Source organism: Macaca nemestrina, chromosome 6 (assembly GCF_043159975.1).
Source record: "Macaca nemestrina isolate mMacNem1 chromosome 6, mMacNem.hap1, whole genome shotgun sequence".
Taxonomy (NCBI): domain Eukaryota; kingdom Metazoa; phylum Chordata; class Mammalia; order Primates; family Cercopithecidae; genus Macaca; species Macaca nemestrina.
This window is the reverse complement of record NC_092130.1, coordinates 40,252,340-40,275,066: the sequence shown is the minus strand read 5'-3', so window position 1 is coordinate 40,275,066 and position 22,727 is coordinate 40,252,340. Positions and strand designations below refer to the sequence as shown.

The 22,727-nt window shown below is 44.1% G+C and overlaps 1 protein-coding gene across 1 annotated transcript in view; it reads left to right on the top strand.

Annotated features, from left to right (window-relative positions):
• Positions 1-7,997: 7,997 nt before the first annotated feature.
• Positions 7,998-22,727, top strand: part of LOC105467049 (cysteine rich transmembrane module containing 1) — a 68,436-nt gene continuing 53,706 nt past the window's right edge. Inside the window, exon 1 of the mRNA XM_071098328.1 lies at positions 7,998-8,132. The gene's annotated coding sequence lies outside the window, so the exon portion shown is untranslated. The remainder of the gene's footprint in view (positions 8,133-22,727) is intronic.

The following is a 22,727-nucleotide window of genomic DNA, read 5'->3' as shown; positions in this document are numbered from 1 at the left end:
TTCCCTTTCTGAAACAATTCTTGTAGTAAACAGAGGTTTTCTGATCTTGCTAAGACCAAGAGGGTGGGAATTCCTTTACACTTTTAAAGTAAGACTATTGTCTTGTAGAGTTTCAGTCTGTTGATGGCGCAAATGTTTTTTAAACATGGATGCTATTCTGTGTTCCTCCCTCTTTCCTTGCAAAGGCCACGACAGGAAGAGAAGCTGCCAACACCAGATGACCAACTCCTTTCCAGTTACAGACCACCCCGGTGATGAGACCTCCATATGTTGTCTGGTGGCCACAGTTCCTCGGCAAATGAGTGGGGAAAAGGAAAGTTTTGGTGAGTGTGGGAGGCCACAGGGTGGAGGCGGCCAGGAAGGACCAGAAAGCACATAGGATGTGACTTTAAGGAGGAGAATTATTTTGAACCATGTCTTGTGTGCTGACAGCATAATGATCATTATTAGGGCCTCAGATGTAACATGAAGCCTGCCCTGAAGTTAAATTTTCCTTTTCAGAGAAGCATGGCCTGTCAGTCCAGCATCAGATGGTTCCATGCCGACCTCCTCCATGGCTGGGGGTTGGAGTGCCCCAGCTGCTGCCTCCCTGGTAGCTTTCATTAAAGGACTTTGCTTTTTTGGTAAATAAGGGCCCCATTTTTCTACCTTAGTCTTTGAAAATCAACCTGAGAAACACTTTGTGTAAGTACCACAGATGTATTTGCAGTTTTCTACCCACATTTAGTTTCTGGGGTTTTTTTGTTGTTTTTTGTTGTTGTTTGCTTGTTTTTTGAGAGAGTTGCCCAGGCTGGAGTGCAGCGGCATGATCTTGGCTCACCGCAGCCTCCACCTCCCAGGTTCAAGTGATTCTCCTGCCTCAGCCTCCTGAATAGCTGGCATTACAGTTGTGCACCATGTCCAGCTAATTTTTTGTATTTTCAGTAGAGACGGGGTTTCACCATGTTGCCCAGGCTGGTCTTGAACTCCTGACCTCAAATGATCCACTGCTTTGGCCTCCCAAAGTGCTAGGATTACAGGCATGACCCACTGTGCCCGGCTGGCCAGCTAGTTTCAAGGTTGCTATCTGGAATCCTACCTCCCCAGGCAACCTCCTGGTCACAGCATGATCTCTAACAGAGGGGCAGATCTGTGGCCTGAGTTGTGCCCAGACAAATTTGGTTTGGCTTTCACAGTATTTTGAAATTGGTTTTCATGTCAAAATCCTGTTTGCTGGCTTCTCTTGAAAAATCAGAAAACTTGGCCACATTGAGTTACATTCCTGAGTGTCAAGTGGCTGGATCTGAATGAGTAGTGCTCCCTTTGCACAGAGCGTGTTATCTGATATGCCACAGTCCCTACCACTTTCCACCATCCCCCGCATCCACACCCCAAGAGAAGATATGAACTAAAAAGCAGATATAGATATAGGTGCTCCAGTCTTGACCCTACCACTCATTTCCTGTGGCTGCTTGAGCAGGTGTCTACATCTCTTAGGAAGAAGAGAATAATGAGATGATGGATGCAGAGCACTGGCAGAATGCCTAGCATAGAAGAATCTGAGGATTCGCCATGCATGCTTCCTGGTATGTAGTACTAGTTCTTGTCAATGACACAGAGACTTGAAGACTGTATACAAATGGACACACCTACTAGAATGTAAGCTTCATATACAAAAGGATTTTTAAAAATCTGTTTTGCTTATTTCTACATCCCCAGGGCCTAGTGCAGTCCCTGGCACATGGTAGGCCATAGGCCCTCAGTAAATGTGTTGAATGAATATGTGGATTTAATATTTCCCTGACTACTTACTCTTCTTATGTCATGTGCTAAGTCATCGGTCCATTTTAAAAATATAAATGCAAATAGACTTATAAACTGATTATTTCTAATTTATATGTGTTGAATTTATTTTCCTAATAACTGAAAAAATTAAAAAGCAGGAGGATGCTTCATAGTTGACAGAACTTCATTGCCATAGTCATTTGAGTCGCAGCCTGGGAGAAAAACGTATTCTTCTTCTAGGTTGATTTTCTAAGATCACTATCAGAAGGCCAGGCTACTTCAGGAATCAGTGCTTCAAATCAAAATTAAAAACACATGCATTTATGTGATACCTCTTGAGAACGCAAGTTGCTGTACAAACACATTTAAAGCATTAAGTGCTCCCTGACGCCCTTTCCTCAGAAGTAGTACTTCCAGAAAGGAGAGTGCATTTAGGTAAAACCAATGGCAGCTTCTATACGATGATGTCAACATGGCTCAACCTCTGAGTGCCAGAATTTGCTTCTCATTAGATACAACTTTTCTGGAAATACAAGAGAAGGTAAGTTGATTTCCAAGTGAATTCAAGCCTATTGGGGTATTATATTACAGAACTTTTCAATAGGAGCTTTCAGGAGCTTTCAGGAGGCTTGTGGTTTCAGTATTGGTGGCCTGTAGGGGTCAGTTGTGTTTTTTGTTTGCTCAGCATCCATTCCTCCTACTTCTGGTAACTAAGCTTGAATTTTCCTTGGGAAGCCGTTCTTCCACACTTTCAACTGTGGGATTTGGAGGAGGCTGAGTTCACCCCCAGCTCCAGAAGAGAACATGGAACCAGCCAAAGTGTTATATCCCCTGGCCACGGCCACACATTCAAGAGAAACGCCACACATTCAAGAGGTGACTCACACCTGTAATCCCACCACTTTGGGAGGCCAAGGCAGGTGGATCACTTGAGGTCAGGAGTTCAAGTCTAGCCTGGCTAACATGGTGAAACCCTGTCTTTACTAAAAATACAAAAAAATTAGCTGGGCGTGCTGGCGTACACCTGTAATCCCAGCTACTTGGGAGACTGAGGCAGGAGAATTGCTTGAACCCGGGAGGCAGAGGTTGCAGCGAACCAATATCATGCCACTGCACTCCAGCCTGGGTTACAGAACGTGATTCTGTCTCAAATAAATAAATAAATAAATAAAAATTTAAAAAATAAAAACTAAGCTCCATTCTAGAGCTTTTCTTAGTATTATTAGGAAAGAGAAAGCCTTTTGTCTGCTGAGACTTTTCATGGTGAGAATGAAATTCTGACACCATCAGAGGGATTATCTGAGAATGAAGACATGCAAAGAAAAGAGCTGAGAAAGAGAGAAAGAGGGGAGAATCCCGGTGACAGTGTTTGAATGCCTGGATCCAGCTATACCTGAAAATCAGATTCATCCCTGAATTTTTGGCTTCATGAGCCAATACATTATCTCTCCCTCTTTCTTTAAGCTGATTTGAATAGTGCTTCAGAACTTGCAGTGGAGAAATTCCTGACTAGCAAATTGGAATTTGAAAACATAGATCAGACAAAGAAGAGCCAAAAGGGCCAGGTGCAGTGGTTCATGCCTGTAATCCCAGCACTTTGAGAGGCTGAGGTGGGTAAATCACTTGAGCCCAGGAGTTCAAGACAAGCCTGGGCAACATGGTGAAACCTGTCTCTACAAAAAAAAAAAAAAAAAAAAAAAAACAAAAAAAAACCACACACACACACAAATTAGCTGGGCATGGTGGTGTGCACTTGTAGTCCCAGCTACTTGGGGGAGGAGAAATTGAAATGAACCAGAGGCCAAGTCTTAGTGAACTTCTCCAATGCTTTAAATCTCTCTGTACTTGACTGAGGAAGAATTCTGATAGTATTTGCGATCGAACCTGGGAGCTCCACAATTATATTGTTCAATTGGTGCAGTAGACTTTCATTCGATAGGGTTTCTGAGGGCCTGTGCATGCCATGTACCAGCAAGTGGACAGGCTTTCTCATTTTCAGGAGGGGCTGCTTCTAGTCCCTGGTCAGCCCTTCTTCACCCTTTGGGGCTACACCGTTGCCTTCTGACCCAGCCTGAATACAGCTGCCAAGTGATTCTTCCCAAACACTGCATTCCATTCTCATTTCCCACTTCAAGGAACTTCAGTGGTTCCCTAAGTTTTCATATTGAATCTATTCTCATCTGCTCAGTCTTTAATACTAATACTAATAGTAAACTAATACTAATAATAAAAACTAAGTTTAAGGCATTTACAATGGGCCGGGCACCATGCTTACATTCCATAGGTTTCTTAGTTCATCTTCAAAATGACACTATAAAGCAGATAGCAATCTTATTCCTATATTTTTTGGACGAGGAAACCAATGCATAGAGAGATTAAGTAACTCACTCAAAGTCACATGGTCAATATGTGGTGATGGAGTCCAAATGCAATCCTGTCCCTCTGGATCCAGACTCCATGCTCCTCCCAGAAGATTCTACTGTCTCAAAAGCTCTCCCACAGTCGGCTCCATCTCTATCTTATTTCCCACAACTCCCCAATTTCCACAGTTCAGTTAGGCTGGTCTTACAGCTATGCCCACTATTATCTAATTTCATTGTCTTTGCTTTTTTTGTTTAATCATGCATCCATTCATTCAACAAAGCATGGCTGATCTTACACTATGCTGATAATTTCATTATTATCTTTGCTCATTCATTCATTCATTCATCTAGCCAGTAAACATTTACTGAGCCCCTGCCCCAGGTGCTCAGATCACTGCCCTGACCCAGAATGTTTTCTTCACCTACCACCTCTCCAAATCCTATCTTTTTTGTTTTTGTTTTTGTTTTTTTGTTTTGTTTTGTTTTGTTTTTCTGTGATGGAGTCTCGCTCTGTTGCCCAGGCTGGAGTGCAGTGGCACAATCTTGGCTCACTGCAACCTCTGCCTCCTGGGTTCCAGCGATTCTTCTGCCTCAGCCTCCTGAGCAGCTGGGATTACAGGCATGCGCCATAATGCCCAACTAATTTTTGTACTTTTAGTAGAGATGGGGTTTCACCATGTTGGCTAGGCTGGTCTCAAACTCCTGACCTCAAGTGATCCACCCGCCTCGGCCTTCCAAAGTGCTGGGATTACAGGCGTGAGCCACCGTGCCTGGCCAATCCTGCCTATCTTTCAAGGCTCTGCTCCAAACCCTTCCTTTCATGTATCCCACCTTAGCCAATGCAGCTAGCATGGCCCCTCTTTCCATGAACGCTGCGGGCACGGAAGGACATGACATAGTTTATTCAATTTCACAGCAGCCTGGCAAGGTCTCACACTGTCTTATCTTCCCATCGGAAATCGGATGCCTGACCAAGCCAGGGCACATACTCCTTCTGTATCCATCAGTCTTGAGAGTACATTAGGCATCCAAGAAACATTCTTTCATCCAATTGTTCAGAGAACAAGTGTTCTTGTTCTCTGGTTTAAATACAATGGTTTAAAAAATGGCCCTTTACAAAACATTATGAATCTGGGTTCTCTTTCTTTGCCCTGGAATTCACCTAAAGTTTATGATAGTCTTGTGAGGTAGATATTATCATCTCTATTTTACAGATTAGGCAGAGACTCAAAAAAGGTGAGTAACTTGGCTAAGTTCACAAAATGGATAAATCTCAGAACACAGGCTCCCAATCACTGCACCACGTTGCCTCCACATTGCCTCCACAGTCCTTGGACAGTTCTCCCGAATGAACAAATACTGAAAATTCATTGTAACTTCTGTGACTAATGGACTTTCACAGCAAATATGCTTGGCCAGGACCTTGTACCCTGACATTTTTCTTTTATTTCCAGGAATGGAAACCCACACTGCTGTTGTGAAGAAACCTGATGAAACTCCAGCAACTTCTACATCTGGCCTGCTGCTTAGTCCTGGGACCTGAGGTCAAAATCATAGAAAAGAGCCATGGGAGATGCATTCCTTGGCCTCATCTCTGTTCTTGAATGCTGTCAGCAACACTCTGAGTTTTTACCCACATGTTAACACTTTCCTCAGCGTGGATATGGAGGCGGGGGTGAGGAATGTTCTATTTTTCCTTCGATGGTTATGCCCTCACCCTACCAACTCAGTAAAAGGGGAGTAGTGGTCAGGGACCTTACTGAGAATGTGTCCTAGCATCTTTTCTCCCCCAGCACAGCCTCCATATGACCCAGCTGCCATGAGAAGCTCGCCTCCTTTCTAAGGGAATTACCCCTACCTTCCACTTCATCCTCACCTTGCCCTGCCCAGATTAGAGGCACAGAGGCATGTACCACAGGCCTGAAAAACCATCCAGCCAAAAAGCCTGACTGTCTTGATGAGTCCTATCAGGGTGTAGTTATGGACATGCCTATTTCTGCTCTTCCCTCTGCATTAGTTCTCTGCAAAGGGTGGCTCTTGCCCTCGGATGGTACAAAGATAGTTTGGGGTGTGCATGGATGACCTTCACTCTTTAGAGGTGAACAGACAATACTGCTCTTCTCCAACAGCCTCTGAAGGACACCAACTACTGCCTGTTTCTGAGATGTTTGCTGCCCCAGAGTCTCCCACCTGCTTCTTCCTCCCTCTCAGTCCTCCCTTTTGTAGACTCTCAGCCTCCTTTCTCTTAATGCTCTTTGCACCTTTTCCTGGGTCTCTATTTACCCTGCCTTCCCTTTCAGCAACCCCTTCCCAAACCACTGCCGACTTCTCCTTTCTTTCCAATCCCTCCTCCCTTCCCAGCACTCTCACCTTCCATTGAATCCCTCAAGCCTCATTCTGGCCCAACTCCTCCCCTCACCCTCTATCCCTGCCCTTCTCAGATCTGCCAAACACCTCAGGCCTGGCTGCCTCTGTCCTGTTTCCACCAAACCTCCTGACCATGCTTCTGTGCTCCTTGGGACCTGGGCTCACATTTTCAATCTCTTCTCTCCTATTAGTACAGTTCTGTCTAGAGCCATGATTCTTCTCTACCTTTCACAGCTGTCTTCTTTCCCACTTATATACATTTATTTTTTTAAGTATGGAAATAAAAAAGTGCCACTTAAATACAATGATTAAGTCATAATAAACAGTACAAGTTGTACTTGAATGTGAGACATACCACCCATACACGTTTGATCTTCGAGGACCACATCGCAATCAATCTGCCCATGGCCCATTGCCTGACACTAAAAGATATTTACAAGAAGTTGATTATAAACTAATTTCTTGGTCTAAGATCCTACACTCTGAAAGGGAAGGTTTCAATATATATGAAACCTTCTTGGCAGTGCAGGGATGAGGAGAGTAAAACTGAGATGAAAGTCAGCAAGTAGTGAAGGTGTGAAATAGGCAGTGACTCTCACACTGAGACCTCCTGGGGATGTTAAATTTTCATTTTGAAGCTGATGGTCTATCTGGGAAGCCTAGAGAGTAACAAAGGTTGTAGGCATATCATTATATTAGAGTGGTGCAAAAGTAATTGCTGTTTTTGCCATTAAAAAAAAATTGCAAAAACCACAATTACTTTTGCACCAACCTAATAGCAAGCAAGGGGAGGAATCTGGAGAGAAAATCAATTTCTAAAATAAGAAATAAAAATTTGTTTGCAAGTAGGACTTGCAAGCTCGTTCTAGGCCTTGCTCTGGGAGCTTTTCGGTAACTTCTCTTCCTGTTGGAATAGAAGAAGGAAACCTTCAGGACAGAAGGTTCTGTCCCCCTTCCCCCTCCTATTGTGAATGAAGTCTCATTACACTCTAAAGTACTGGCGGGACTACTTGTTGCAAGGATTATGGGGAAAAGTAGCCAGAGAGCAATCCAGTTATCAGCCTCAGCCCCATTCCTCTGAGGTACAGCTCGGGAAGTAAGCCTCCAAACCAAGACGGGTCTGGACCAACAAGACACGAGGAGGCAGCAGCCCACAGCCAACCCCTCATGCCACGCACTGAGCAGGGTCCCACATGGACGCTGGTCTTGCCTCCCAGACGCCTGAACTAGCGGAGTTGGGGTATCGGGTGGAGTCTCGGAGAACCTATCCAACCTGAGGGGGACGCCTGGGGGAGTTCCAAGTATCCATCTCAGCTGGGAGGCCCGCTTGGGAAGCCACGGAGCGACCTCACGTCCCGGTGGCGCCGACTGCAGCACAGCGCTTCCGGCGGCACTTGGAGGCTGAGCAGTTGGAGGCGGGGCTCGTGCTGTGACGCCCGCCTCGCCTCGCCCCGCCCCGCGCGCGTTGCCAGGGTGATCAGGTGACTCCCGGTTCGCGGCACTGGGGGCGGCCGTGACGTCAGGCGCCGGGCTGCTCCTCACTCGCTCCGAGACAGGTGCGGCGAGTCTACTGCGGGCTGGTCCGGGCTCTTCAGGTCCAGACCCGACCGTTATCCAGTCGGTTTGTGGAGAGGAGAGGTGAGGTGTGGCGAACCTGGCCCGACCCAGCTGGGACCAGGGCGGGGATCAGGCGCGGACAGGGCGCGTCCCGGGATGTGCGCGTACCCGGGCTCCCGGGAGAGCGCCCTGAGAACTGGCTGGCACCCAGGCGGGCCGGTTTCAGGCAGGGGTTCGCGCAGCCCCTGGGGAGGGGCAGGGAGGCAGGGAAACGGCTGCCGCCAGCTGGATCCCTCCTGGCGCCCCGCGGCTACTCTGAGGCTCCTGGTCGCTGCGCCGCGCGTCCCGGCGGTGGACTCACAGGGGCTCCGCGTAGCTGCGGTTCTAGTCTCACGAGGAGTCGGCGGGCTCGGAGCGGGGCTTGCCACACCCCGTCCCGGGGGACGTCCGCGGGAGGCTTCTGGATTTCCTTGCCTTGGGCTGCGATTTCTGAAGCGCTGCTCTGCGTGTTCCGAGCTGGGCCAGCCGGGGGCAGGGGGCCGGTCGCGAGTCCCGAGGGTGGGAGCGGAGCGGAAGTAACTAGTGACTGGAAGTAACTAGGGGACGCGAAGCCGGCCCTCGGAGGCCGGGGTGTTCAGAGAAGGCGTTGCGGGGGAAAGGAATCCCGGCTGCTGTTGAGAGCCGTGGATTGGGATCTGAGCCGACCTGTTGGAGGAAGTGAAATCTGAGCGGGGTCCTGACGGGTGGGAACTAATCTCCCGGTAGCAGTGGAGGTTGCAGGGGGGAGAGAAGGAGGGGAGGACCCCTGGGGAAGGAGACCATGAGGAAAAACGATTTGGGGACTAACTGGACCGTGTGCTGGGCTGTTTTGGGGGGAGAAAAACTTTGGAGAATTAGGTTAGGGAGGGTTAGGAAAGCACCCTTGAGTGCCCAGCTGAGAGGCACTGTGTGCTGTGGGGAGCCATTGAAACGTTGGCTAGATTGGGGTAGGGGGAACACTGAGGAAGTTGGTGTGACATTCCGGCAGAAAGGTGACAACACTCTTCTCTGATGGGATGCCTCGAACCCTGCTTATGAAATACTTGTAACCGACAAGGGTAGGGGCTCAGGCAGCCAGGTGCCTTCTCCAGCCGTTGTTGGCAGATCTTTGAAAATTTAACAAAAAATAATTGTACATATTTATAGATTTATACAATATGATACATGTAAACTTTGTGGGGTAATCATGTTAGCAGATTTTTTTTTTTTTTTTCTGAATTCCTTCTTATGAAAGGACCCACCCAAGGGCAGCTCATTTTCGAGTATCTCATTTGACTGGATTTAATGACTGGTTGAGAGCTATGCCCCCCTCAGTATGCAGGGAGGTTATAGCGTCCACAACACTTTGCCCTTCAGAGGTTTCAGAGTGTCTTACAAACACCTCTTATACCTACGGTGAAATCCAAACCCCAAATGACTGGTAAGAGATTTAATAGGTGGAAGTTATTAAAGGAGAACCAGCATTGAAAACATTCATATGGGGGCACTGGGTGAGCTGAAAGGAGTCCCATACTATTTATTAATTGTAGATCAAAGATCTCTAGTCCTGGCCGGGCGCGGTGGCTCACGCCTGTAATCCCAGCACCTTGGGAGGCCAAAGCGGGCGGATCACGAGGTCAGGAGATCGAGACCATCCTGACTAACACGGTGAAACCCCGTCTCTACTAAAAATACAAAAAATAAGCCGGGCGTGGTGGCGGGCGCCTGTAGTCCCAGCTACACAGGAGGCTGAGGCAGGAGAATGGCGTGAACCCGGGAGGCAGAGCGGGCAGTGAGCCGAGACTGCGCCACTGCACTCCAGCCTGGGCGACAGAGCGAGACTCTGTCTCAAAAAAAAAAAAAAAAAAAAAATCTCTAGTCCTTTCCTACCAGCTTTGAGTTTCTCAGTGTAAGGCTGCCTGTTAGCCATTTTGTCTTAATTTCATGAGCAACAGGAAAAATATATTTTGGTTATATGAAAAAGAATGCTTTGGTAATTTATGATTTTTCCCAGCCCTGAAATTTATTGGTGCTATGACCAAAAAAATACACAGCTGTCTATTTTATTTTATTTATTTGTTTATTTTTGAGACAGAGTCTTGCTCTGTCGCCCAGGCTGGAGTGCAGTGTTGAGATCTCGGCTCACTGCAAACTTTGCCTCCTGGGTTCAAGCACTGTCTATTTTATATTGAAACTTACCAGCGTCTGTTTTCTAGGAGGTAGTGAAATTTATTTTGTATTTCTTTGACTCCAGAAAACAGAATTGGACCTCCAGGGATCCTGTACAGTAAAAGGCAGGTTTGGAAATTGTGAAGGAAGATGGCCGCAGCTGGTTTGTGCGTAAATATAGAAACCAGTGCAGCACTCAAAGGAGGACAAATCCAGGGTGAGACCTGGGGAAACGGGACTTCCAATCAGATCAGTGAAGTCATTCTCTGTAAAAGAAGCCCCGAAGTGTGTAAAAGGCCAGAGTAGTTTTCTCTCCCTGTGTTCCTGCTGAGTGGTAGAGATTATGATAGTGATTTTTAAGGGGCTTTGCAGGAGGCTGTAATATTAAGAATCGCTGGAAATCAGATGTCTTGACCACATTTAAAAATTTAGAAAAGTAACTATTTTCCAGATCTCTTTGATAATATTTGAGGTGACCAACTAATTGTGGTTCCTTTGGAAAGAAACGGTCCACCCCCTCCTTTCCCAAACAAAATAACTATGTGCTGTCAGGGCAGTTAAGTAGGCCAAAAGTTTTTGGAAATTTTCCGCTTTCATTCACCCCTGCCACCCCCGTAAGTTTTCCCATTGGTAGAGAACTTAAGACTTTACTGTCAGGAAACAAATGTTAGTGTGTTTCCCTAAATACAAGCTATAATAAACAACAGGGCTGGGCTTTAACAGAAACGCTCTTTCTTAAGGGGAACTGGGCTGAGGTGAAAGGCAGGGCTGGGATATGGGCTGGAGCATTTTGAGCTCACCTTTAGTCAACTAAGGCCTTGATCAGGGCACTCCTTTCTTGGCACAGAAACTTTCTTTGACCTTGAATGCGGGTCAGTACCTCCTCACAGAGGTACCGAGGAGAATTAATGAGAGGCTTATATGAAATTTGAGCTCCTCCAAGGCAGAATATTTTACTTCTTGGATGAATGGTATATTTTGAAATGTGATAAAAGTTTTTTTTTTTTTTTTTTTTTGAGACGGAGTCTCGCTCTGTCGCCCAGGCTGGAGTGCAGTGGCCGGATCTCAGCTCACTGCAAGCTCCGCCTCCCGGGTTTACGCCATTCTCCTGCCTCAGCCTCCCAAGTAGCTGGGACTACGCCCGGCTAGTTTTTTGTATTTTTTAGTAGAGACGGGGTTTCACCGGGTTAGCCAGGATGGTCTCGATCTCCTGACCTCGTGATCCGCCCGTCTCGGCCTCCCAAAGTGCTGGGATTACAGGCTTGAGCCACCGCGCCTGGCCAAAAGTTTTTTAAAAGAGTTTGAAGTTCTAAATTTTTGGGAAAGCCTTATTCAAGGCCTTCCTTTTTTTTTTTTTTTTTTTTTTTTCCAGAAACAGGGCTTGCTGTGTTGCCCAGGTTGGTCTATAACTCCTGGGTTCAAGTGATCCTCCCACCTCAACCCTGTGAGTAGCTGGGACTACAGGCGACCATGCCTGGCTATCTAAGGCCTTTTTGCGTGTTTGGTTTTTTAAATTTTTTTGAGACAGAGTCTGGCTCTGTTGCCTGGGCTGGAGTGCAGTGGTGTGATCTCAGCTCACTGCAACCTCTGCCTCCTGGGCTCAAGCCATCCTCCTGCCTCAGTCTCCTGAGTAGCTGGGACTACAGGCCTGCACCACCATACCTAGCTAATTTTTTGTGTTTTTTTGTAGAGTTGGAGCTTTGCCATATTGCCCAGGCTTACCTCCAACTCCTGGGCTCAAGCAATCTGCCTGCCTCAGCCTCCCAAAGCGCTGGGATTATAGGCATGAGCCACCATGCCTGGCCTTTTTGCTGGTTTTGTTTTTTCGTTTTTTTGTTTTGTTTTGTTTTTCCTGGGGCTTTATGGGCTTGGCTACTAATCAGCCTATAATCAAGATCTGAGGCCCGGCGTGGTAATCCTAGCACTTTGGGACGCTGAGGCAAGAGGATCACTTGAGCCCAGGAGTTCAAGACCAGCCTGAACAACACAAGGAGACCCCCATTGCTACAAAAAAATTTTTAAAAATTAGCTGGGCATGTGGTATGTGCCTGTAATCCTAGCTACTCAGGAGGCTGAGGCAGGAGGATCGCTGGAGCCCAGGAGTTTGAGGCTGCAATGAACTATGGTCACGCCACCACACTCTAGCCTGGAAGACAGAATGAGACCTTGTCACTTAAAAAAAAAAAATAGCCGGGCACAGTGGCCCACACCTGTAATCTCAGCACTTTGAGAGGCCGAGGTGGGTGGATTGCTTGAGGCCAGGAGTTCGAGACCAGCCTGGCCAACATGGTGAAACCCTGTTTCTACTAAAATTACAAAAACTAGCTGGGCGTGGTAGCGTACGCCTATAATCCCAGCTAAGTCGGGAGGCTGAGGCACAAGAATTGCTTGAACCCAGGAAGCAGAGGTTGCAATGAGCCAAGATCGTGCCACTGCACTCCAACCTGGGAGACAGAGGGAGACTCTGTCTCAAAAATAAAAATAAAAATCTGGAAGCCTGAGGCTAACTAAATTCCTGTTTGTATTTCATATATAAATAGTAAAGCTCAGATTGTTCACTCTCTTTTTTTTCTTTCTTTTCTTTTTCTTTTGAGACAGAGTCTTGCTCTGTCTCCCAGGCCGGAGTGCAATGGCACGATCTCAGCTCACTGCAACCTCTGCCTCACAGGTTCAAACGATTCTCGTGCCTCAGCCTCCCGAGTAGCTGGGACTACAGGCGTGCACTACCACACCCGGCTAATTTTTTGTATTTTTAGTAGAGACAGGGTTTCACCATGTTGGCCAGGCTGGTCTTGAACTCCTGACCTCAGGTGATCCATCCACCTCAGCCTCCCAAAGTGCTGGGATTACAGATGTGAGTCACTGCGCCCAGCCTCATTCTTTTTCCTTTTATTCTCTGTTAAACTGGTCTTGTTTTTTTTTTTTTTTTTTTTTTTTTGGAGTGCCTGGAGTAAATCAGTAACACAGAAGGCTGTGGGACTGTCAGCGTTTGACCCAGCATCCTTTTTAACAGCAAGAGTATTATCAGAAAGTGTCACAGCCCTCAGAGGAGTTAGTTATTAAGCCGGTCAGAGATGAAAGGGAGTAATATTGCTCACTAAATTGGATGAGGAGTGAAATAGTCATCTTTTAAAATTTGCCTCACCTGTGTCAGGCCGCCGGTCCTGTCACTCAATGTAGTAGGATTCAAGTGTTTGCTGATGTGCCCAGGGACACTACGTACTGAACTACAACATCCATCTTTTAGACTTCTGACATTTGTTGGCCAGGTCAAGCTCTCTCTCATGAGGGAAATTCTGACAGAAAAGGCTTTCTGTTTTCTGTAGGCTTAGCTGAGTGCCATGTTTCAGGCTTCCAAGCTCCTCAGGCTTGGCCAAGGCTACTAATTGGCTTGGCTATAAAATGGGAGTCAGCAATTAAACAGCAGCAGTATAAAGCAAGGGAATTGAACACAAGCTGACCCTCCCACTTTACAACCAAAAAGGTTCACATCACTTTGGGCACTACACAAAGGAATCTTCAAAAGGAAGTGAGCTTGGAATGATTCCTTTGTAGCTTTTAGGAGATGTATGCAGAATATTATTATTGATTTAGGCCTCAAAGCCAGATCTTGGAAACTGGGTAGGTCCTCACATCTAAAGCAAAGGAGACAAATGATTTGAATCCGTTCTCTGTGGGCAGCAAGCTGGTATGACTTTGCCAAAAACAACAGATGATTTATATTTTTCTGAACTCTTTTCATTAAATGGTTTAAGGGAGAATATTGATGGTCATGGTGGGAGGAGGGTTTGATCTACCTGATTTACTCACTGAAGAGTAAATGCCTTATTCAGAGGTGCCTGTCACTAGTTTCCTGATTATTTGTGCTAAAGAATTATTAGCCAGTCTCAAGAGCATTGGCTCAGAAAACATCATAACTGAAAACTATCTAGGCATGCTGCTTATTCAGAGAAAAGTAGGGATGGGAAACAGTTGAACTACAAAGACATCTGGGGAGAGGAAGACCTGGGAAATGGTGCTAGACTTCTGCCACATTAAACGTTTAATGCTGCATGCAGTACTTTACCGGTCAGTTTCAGTTTCAGAATCTTGGGCAGAATCAGTTGGGGAGAAAGTGTGTGAAGAGAGGGACATTTGTAAGAATGTGCCTGTTCCGTGAGCCCTTATTGTTAAGTCAAATACTTAGTGCTTTCCTGCTGCCACTAACTTCCTGGACACTCCAGATTTTGCCCTTCCGCCTCTTCCCCACTAACAGCCTTCCCTCCCCAACACCACCCTCTCTAAAGCCAGTCTAATCTTTGATTACAGTTTCTGCACCCTTCTGGCTCTGCTAACTTTGTTGAATTTTTGGTGACCTTTAATGTCTGGTGGTGGCTATGTGAGAAACTAATGAGGAATAATTGTATTTATTTACTGATTATTATTTTGATTTAGAGACAGTCTGCCAAACTAGAGTGCGTGGCATGATCATAGCTCAGTGCAGGCTCAAACTCCTGGGCTCAAACGATCTTCCCACCTCAGTCTCCTGAATAGCTAGGACTACAGGCACGTGCCACTGTGCCTGGTTAATTTTTTATTTTTATTTTATAGAGATGGGAGTCTCACTATGTTGCCCAGGCTGGTCTCGAACTCCTGAGCTCAAGCAATACTGCTGCATGAGCTGCTGCACCTGCAAGAGCCACGGGGGCCACTGCCACTGCAACATAGCAGGACCCCGTCTGTCTTTTTTGCTATGCTGACTAGGTCTTGCTATGTTGACTAGGCTGTTCTCAAAGTCCTAGCCTGAAGGGATCCTCCTGCCTCAGCTTCCCAAAGTGTGTGACATCACCTTCGGCCAGGTAGTTGTATTTAAAGGGAGGGTCTTGAAAGTGGAAACCCTAGTGTTTTTCACACTTCATTTGTGTTCCTCTACATGATTTTTGCCTTATCTTTATGTCATCTGTACTGTTGTTTAACATTTTTCTTAAAGTTGACCCATTTTTTAAAACCTTAAAATTTGTTTAAAAGGGAAACAATATCATTGCCTTAAACTGATAACTACTATATCACCTGTCACAAATAGAAGGTATAAACTATTGAAGTTGTTTGTCCATGTTCCCCAAGTTGCACATATCCCACTTGGGGCAATACGGCCTTTACCCAAAGATATGACTCACTAATAGTGAGTTTTTCAGGCAGCAGTAGATGGGTGGTAGGATGGTTTGGAATAGGCAGGCCCTCAGAGAGGGCCCCTTCAATCCTGTCTTTCTCCTAAAACTTGTGTAGCTCTATGATACTAGGAAGGCCACAGAATGAAGAATCTAGGAGGTAACAAGAGGTAAATGCAATATGAAACCACTGATGTTTTGATCTGAAGTTTGCCAAAAAAAGGTCTGAGTGGTGGTGAGGCTGGATACTATGTTAAATTCTAGGCCCTCTGCCAGGGGTGTGGCTTCATTGATGCTGTGTTACATTGTTCTTTCTGTGCCAGTGTGCTCTTAGAAAACTCAGATGCTCCTGGGAAACTCAAATGTTTCTTGGGGGGCAGGAGGGATGCTATTTTTTTTTTAAACTAATCAATAACCCAAACTACTTTGAGTTCTTTTCACATGTAGAGAACTGTTTGTGGATGTTGCTAATGATAGAAACTGAAGCTATCATCTAGAATTTTTTTTTCTCCTATCTTCGTTGTCTGTAAAGCCTATTCCTTTAAGAATCCTATGAAAACAGAAGAAAGGGGGAGGGTGAGCTGCCCTGGGTTGTATGGTCTCTTAGGGTGCAGCACATGATAGGTACAGTTGATACTTCCTGGTTTGATGTGAAATTCACTGTTGTCCATTAAGAGCCACCCCGCAGTGCTGACTGAGCTGCTGCTCCCTCAGAGGGTCAGGAGAGCGCGCTTTCATGATGGAGAAAAGCCGGGCTGGCTTGGTATTTCATCAGGAACCAGGAGCGCTTAGTTAAATTGCCAGCACATTAAGCTGTAGGGGCCTCTTTCTAAACCATCAAGATTCCAACTTTCCCACAAAGCCTAATCTAATGCTCTGGGAGGAGGCGGGCAGAGCCTGTCTTTCAGGGGCCGGGCTGGCAGGGGACCTGGCCTGGGAAGTGGCCTTATCAGGCTTGTTGGGAGGGATGGACCTGTCCCTTTCTAGTGTGTCCTCTCAACTTGGTAGGGGGCGGAGTTTTTCCCTTTTTTCTCTCTCCATGCCCTAACCTCTCCTTTCAATTCCCCAAGTCACTTTCTGTGTTAACGGCTTTCTTTCCTTTTCCTTTCCCTTCTGTTCAATGCTGCCCTCTCTTTTGAGCCTCTCTCTTGCTGGGCCCCATTTTCTCTCCATTCTCACTTTGAGGGTTGACTATTTGAAGTTCCAATTATAGTGCTATCATATATGTCCCAGTGACTAGATGTAATTCAGAGATCCCTACCCTATTTTTCTGAGGAGAAGCCAACCTTCATTTCTCCACTGGCTTTCAGATAGCAGTGTTGGTGGGGTACTGACCAGAGTCCCTGAACTGAGTGGTTGGGTGAGGCTAGATGTACTCCTCTCCCATATGGAGGTCCCAGCAATGTGGGGAAGGTATTATAATCAGGGTTTGCTGACAATGCCAGGATCCATTAGACAAGGGACTGAGGCTCACCTGTGGGGACCCTTCCATAAGCTGAATGCAGAGGGGAGTACTGCATCTAGGCAGTCCTCTGGCTTTTGCGGAGGACCATACATGATGACTTTACCTAAAGATAATTAGCAAGGGTTTTAACTTTCATTGTTAAATATAACATATGTATAAAAAAGTATGTATAATATAAATGTACAGTTTAATCAATAATTGTATTCATTAGTGTAACTGTGTGATCTATTCAGGTTTAGAAATAGAAGTTTATTTTTAAATCCAAATGGGGTAATAGAATGCACTGTGTTTCAATTTGCTTTTTTCCCACCATGTTGGTACTTTTTCATATCAGCACAGGTAGTTCTAACTTATTCTTCTGAAGGGTCGTATAGCAGCAGTTCCATGGATTGGAAATACCATGGTTTATTTAACCATTCCCATATTGATGAACATTATATTTAATATATATGCATGTGTATAAAGTTGGGTTTTTTTTTTTTTTTTTTTTTTTTTTTGCATACTGGCTGGCACTAGTATATATCTGTAAGATAAATTCCTAAAGGTAGAATTGCTCGTTCAAAGGATAGGGTGTTTTTATTTATTTATTTATTTGGGGTTTTACTTAAAAATATGTCTTTATTAAAAAGTTTATAAGAAAAAAGGATAGACCCTCTATAAAAAGAAAGGCTGTCCCCTCTAAACATTAGGGAGGAATGGGACACCAATACCTGGTGGCTAAGGGTAGGTCATTTTAGTTGTTGATATTTTTAGGTAGTAATGTATTTTTTCCCAGGGCTGTTTATAAATGTTATATTTTACAGAGCACCAAGCCCTGAATCCAACCAGAGGTTCTTTACAGAAAGCTTTATGAAAAAAGGTTTTAGCAGATGATATGTTATCCTCTGTTGAAGTGAACTTCTCTGGATTCCCTCAGAAAGTCTCTAAGTCTGGAAGAATGCTAAAATGTACCTACCAACTTTAATATTGGAGGGAGACAAGATTGACTGTAGTCATATTTTCTAATAATTCTGAACTATGGATAATTAATGTAGGTATGGCATGACTTTTCAGAATTTGCTGTTCCTAATCTATCAGGACAAGTTGAGAATACTTACATCTTTGTGTTATCTTAATGTTGGGGATAGTGGCTTAAAGCAATTATCTGAATGGCATTAGCAAACCATGTTACTAAATAGTTTGTAGATTTTTAGCTTTATATGAACTCAGTTATAAAAGCAGTGTGTGGTTTTTATATCAGATATTTTTTGTGAGAGAGGAAAATAAGATAGTCTCTGAACCTTTTCATCACACTAGGCCATCTATCTATCAGAGATAGATGATCCATTGTTAGTTTTTGCCTTCCATGTGCACTTTGATGCCCTTGTTTGGCGAAAGGTCCCATATCTGAGCTGTGTGTCATTTTGTACTCCATAGAGGGGCTATTCTGAAGCCACAGCCAAAATGTTGATATAAAAGATACGTTCTAATACTTATTCATTCATTGACTATATGAGAATAGCTCAGGGCCTGGTAAAACTCTGTGACAAACAAGAGAGAGTGAATGAGGTAGGGGATGGCCAATAATATTTGGGAGGTTGAGGCCAGAATCAGTATTTGGACAATAATGGAGTAATACTGCAGGTTGTCTTCCTCTAGTCTGTCCCTAAAAGAAGAGCAGTTTAGGAAATGACAATACCTAGCAAATGTGTTTAAAATGCTGAGCAAGTCATAAAAAGAAATATCTTGTCTATGTTATGCTAACTATCAGTGGTCTCCTGGTGTTGCACTGTTACTGGGAACACTGCTACCATCTTTAAAAATACAAATCCCTGCTATTGCTATCCCCCTGGGGCTCCTGTGTTAAAGTGTCCATATCAGGAGCAAGTTCTTCCTAGGAGAAGGCCTACAGTTCTGGAATGCTTATTCTTGTGACTTTGGCCTTGGGTTTAAGATTTGAGACCATCATTTCTTACCTCTCCTTACTGTACATTCACAAGTATGTGTAGTATGACTCTCCCAATTGGGGAGTCATTTGGGCTTCTACTTGTACTTCAGTTTTAGTAAATTGTATAGCACTTTGAGGTAAATGCCTTCTGGACCTCCCAAAGTAAGTTTTGTCTATTCTGTCAAACTACCTTCACCATATCCTTAAAATTTGGAAAACTTCCAGCATATTCCATCTGATGCAATAGCAGACAAATTGAAATGATAATTTTATTTTTATTAATAGCAGTACTGAAGGAGAGGAGCAAGCCAGCTATAGTTCTTTACCTCTTATCCCCAGCTCTAGACCTGATATGTTGTAGGTACTTAATAAACATCATGAAATAAGTGAATTATTAAGTTTGTCAATAGTATTCAACAAACAAACATAAAGTTACATGAATCCTTTTAAAAGAAATAAAGAATAACGATAGAAAAGGAAGATGCAGCAATCCTAGAAGTCTGCTCTTAGCAAGGCTGTTTATGAGCTGACCCACTGGCCTCATCCTATGAAGTGTGCTTCAGGCATAAAAACCTAGTCAGTTCCTCAAATGTGCTCTGCTTTTTCTCTGAAACATCGCACAGATTGTTGCCTCTGCAGAGTATGAAATTTGGAGTAATACGAATTTCTGTTTATGCTTAGTCATGTGATCATCACTTCTCCTAAAATCGTTCTCTGACTTCCCTGAGTAATTAGTTGTCTCCACTTTGAGCTTACAGTACACTCTGCTTCCTCTATCTTAGCTTGGTTTTGTAATTGCTGGTGTTATTGTCTGTCTCTGTCATACCCTGAATAGGAACTGTCTCTTGCTTACCATTATCTCAACAGCGCCTGAAACCCAGTAATACTGGGTAATAGTTGATGCTCCCATAAGTATTTATGGATGAACAAATGGCTGTGTGAATGGAATAAACTAACACGTCAACGCCAAAATTTGATGAAAACTCTAAACCAGAGATGATACGGCAGCATAAAACTCAGTAATTCTAGGCCAGGCGTGGTGGCTCACACCTGTAATCCCAGCACTTTGGGAGGCTGAGGTAGGCGGATCACCTGAGGTCAGGAGTTCAAGACCAGCCTGGCCAACATGGTGAAACCCCGTCTGTACTAAAACTACAAAAATTAGCCAGGCATGGTGGTGCACACCTGTAATCCCAGCTGCTCTGGAGGCTGAAGAAGGAGAATCGCTTGAACCCGGAAGGCGGAGGTTGTAGTGAGCCGAGATCGCGCCACTGCACTCCAGCCTGGGTGACAAAGTGAAACTCTGTCTCAAAAAATAAACAAACAGACAGCTCAGTAATTCTAAAACTTTTTTTTGTTTGTTTGTTTTACCTGAACAAACCGCACCCAAAATTATAGATGTGAGAGTCAAGACCTATTGAGGGATTTAGAATGTAAAGTGATCTATTTACAAAGGTCTTGTTAAAAAAACAGCTAATGGGGAGTTAAAAAAAAAAAAAAAAAGACACTGAGGTCTCTAGGGTAAGATCTGCTCTCATAGTTTTTGTTTGTTTGTTTTGTTTTGTTTTTGAGATAAGGTCTTGCACCGTCTCCCAGGCTTAAGTGTCGTGGTATGATCACGGCTCACCTCAGCCTCAATCTCCCAGGCTCAAGTGATTCCCCCACTTCATCCTCCCCCAAGTAGCTGGGACTACAGATGTACACCACCACACCCAGCTAATTTTCCTATTTTTTGTAGAGACAGGTTCTCACTATGTTGCCCACACTGGTCTCAAACTCCTAGGCTCAAGCAATCCACCTGCCTTGATCTCCCAAAGTGCCAGGATTACCAGTGTGAACCATGGTGCCTGGCCCTGCTCTCATGTTTTTAAACTTTAATTTTATGAGTTACCAAGAAAGATAAATTGAAGGACATAAGGATAAGCATGGCTTTAGGCTTTGATAATAAGAAGGGTTCCAAGATAGAGAAGTCTGTATGTAACCAAAATAATTTGTTATTTTTACCCCAAGTCTGGTACCCAACCAAGTGACTTTTTGGTTTGAAGCAGAAAGAAAACATTTGAAGACCTTAGAGAACCAAAGTGTCTTGTGGGGGAAAAAAAAAAAAAATTGCAACTACAAAAATCACCTTAAAAAGCAGTGAAGAGCAGATTTTGAGTAGATTGTTAACAAGAAGAAGGTAAGTAATGAGAAGGCAAATTAGTGTATCAGAAGTGAATAGGAGGTTTAAAGCAGCATTTAAAAAAATATTTGTTAATTTTAACTTTTTTTTTTAGAGACAGGGTCTTGTTCTGTTGCCCAGACTAGAGTGTAGTGTCATGATCATAGCTCACTGCTGCTCAGACTCCTGGGCTGAAGTGATCCTCCCACCTCAGCCTCACGAGCAGCTAGGACTATGTATACCACCACAGCTTGCTAATTTTTTTGCGGAGGGAGAGGGTTTCACTATGTTACCCTACCCAGGCTAGTCTTGAACTCTTGGTCTCAAGTGCCTCAGCCTCTCAAGTCACTGGCATTATAACCATGAGCCACTGAGCCCAGCTAAAGTGGCATTCTAGCTATTAAAAAATGGCAGGCAGAATGGATATATATCTGAAAGCACTAAGAAAACTTAATCTTTTTTCTGACTCTATAGGTTCTCTTGAAATTTTCAGAAATACAGATGAGTATAAGTAACAAAAATTGCCCACAATTCCAGCACCCAAGGAAAACCACAATAAATATTTTTTTCTAGCAAAATATCTGTCTGCTGTTACTGTACAACTTACAATAAAGTTTGAAAATGTTAATGTACAACTCAATACGTTCATATGTATTCATGTAAACATGACTCAGTTCCAGATACAGAACGTTTCCATCATTCCTGAAGGTTCTCTTGTATCTTCTCCTCAGTATTCATAGATTTATTTTGGTATCTTTCTTTTCAGTATCCACAGATTTGTTTTGGCTCTTCTTGTACCTCATATAAATGAAACAGAATAATATGGTTTGGATATTTGTCCTCTCCAGATCTCATGTTGGGATGTGATCCCCAATTTTGGAGGTGGGTTGGTGGGAGGTGTTTGGGTCATGGGGGTGTATCCTTCATGAATGGCTTGGTGTCCTCTTTATGCTAATGAGTGAGTTCTCACTCTATTAGTCAAGTGAGATCTGGTTGTTTAAAAGAGTCTGGGACCTCCCCCCACTCTCATCATGTGATGTGCCTGCTTCACCCTTTGTCTTCCACCATGACTGTAAGCTACCTGAGAGCCTCACCAGATACAGATGCCAGCACTATGCTTCTTGTACAGTCAGCAGAACCATGAGCCAAAATAAACCTCTTTATTTATAAATTACCCAGCCTCAGTCCTTTATAGCAACACAAAACAGACTAAGTAGAGTATTGTTGAAGTCTGTTGAGTCTGTCTTCTTTTGCTCACCCATTGTGTCTGGGATTCATCCATGTTGTTTCATGTAATAATAGTTCTTTTATTTATTGTTTTGGGGTCACTTTCTACTGCATAAATATGTAATAATTTATCTGTTCTGCTGTTGATTAACATTTGGATAGCTTTCTGTTTGGGACTATTATAAATAAAGCTGCTTTGAACATTCTTGTGTAAGTCTTTTGGTGGACTTACACACTTGTTTCACTTCTATATATATATATCTAAGAATAGAGCTTCTGGGTCATAACATAAATACTGCAAAAGTCATGAATATTTGGTATACTTTCTTCCAAAAGCTTGATTAGGTTAGCTTTTGTATATGTCTGTGATATGCTGTGATTTTTTTTCTGTGATATATTGTGGATTTTTTTATGTATGAGCATGGAGATCAAGGGTCATTTCTCCCAACACAAGGATATCCAATTAATCCAGCACTATTTATTGGAAAGACTACCTTTTCTTTTCTGAATTACAGTGGTGCCTGTCTGTTAAATTAGAAGACTGTACTGTATGGATGTGTTT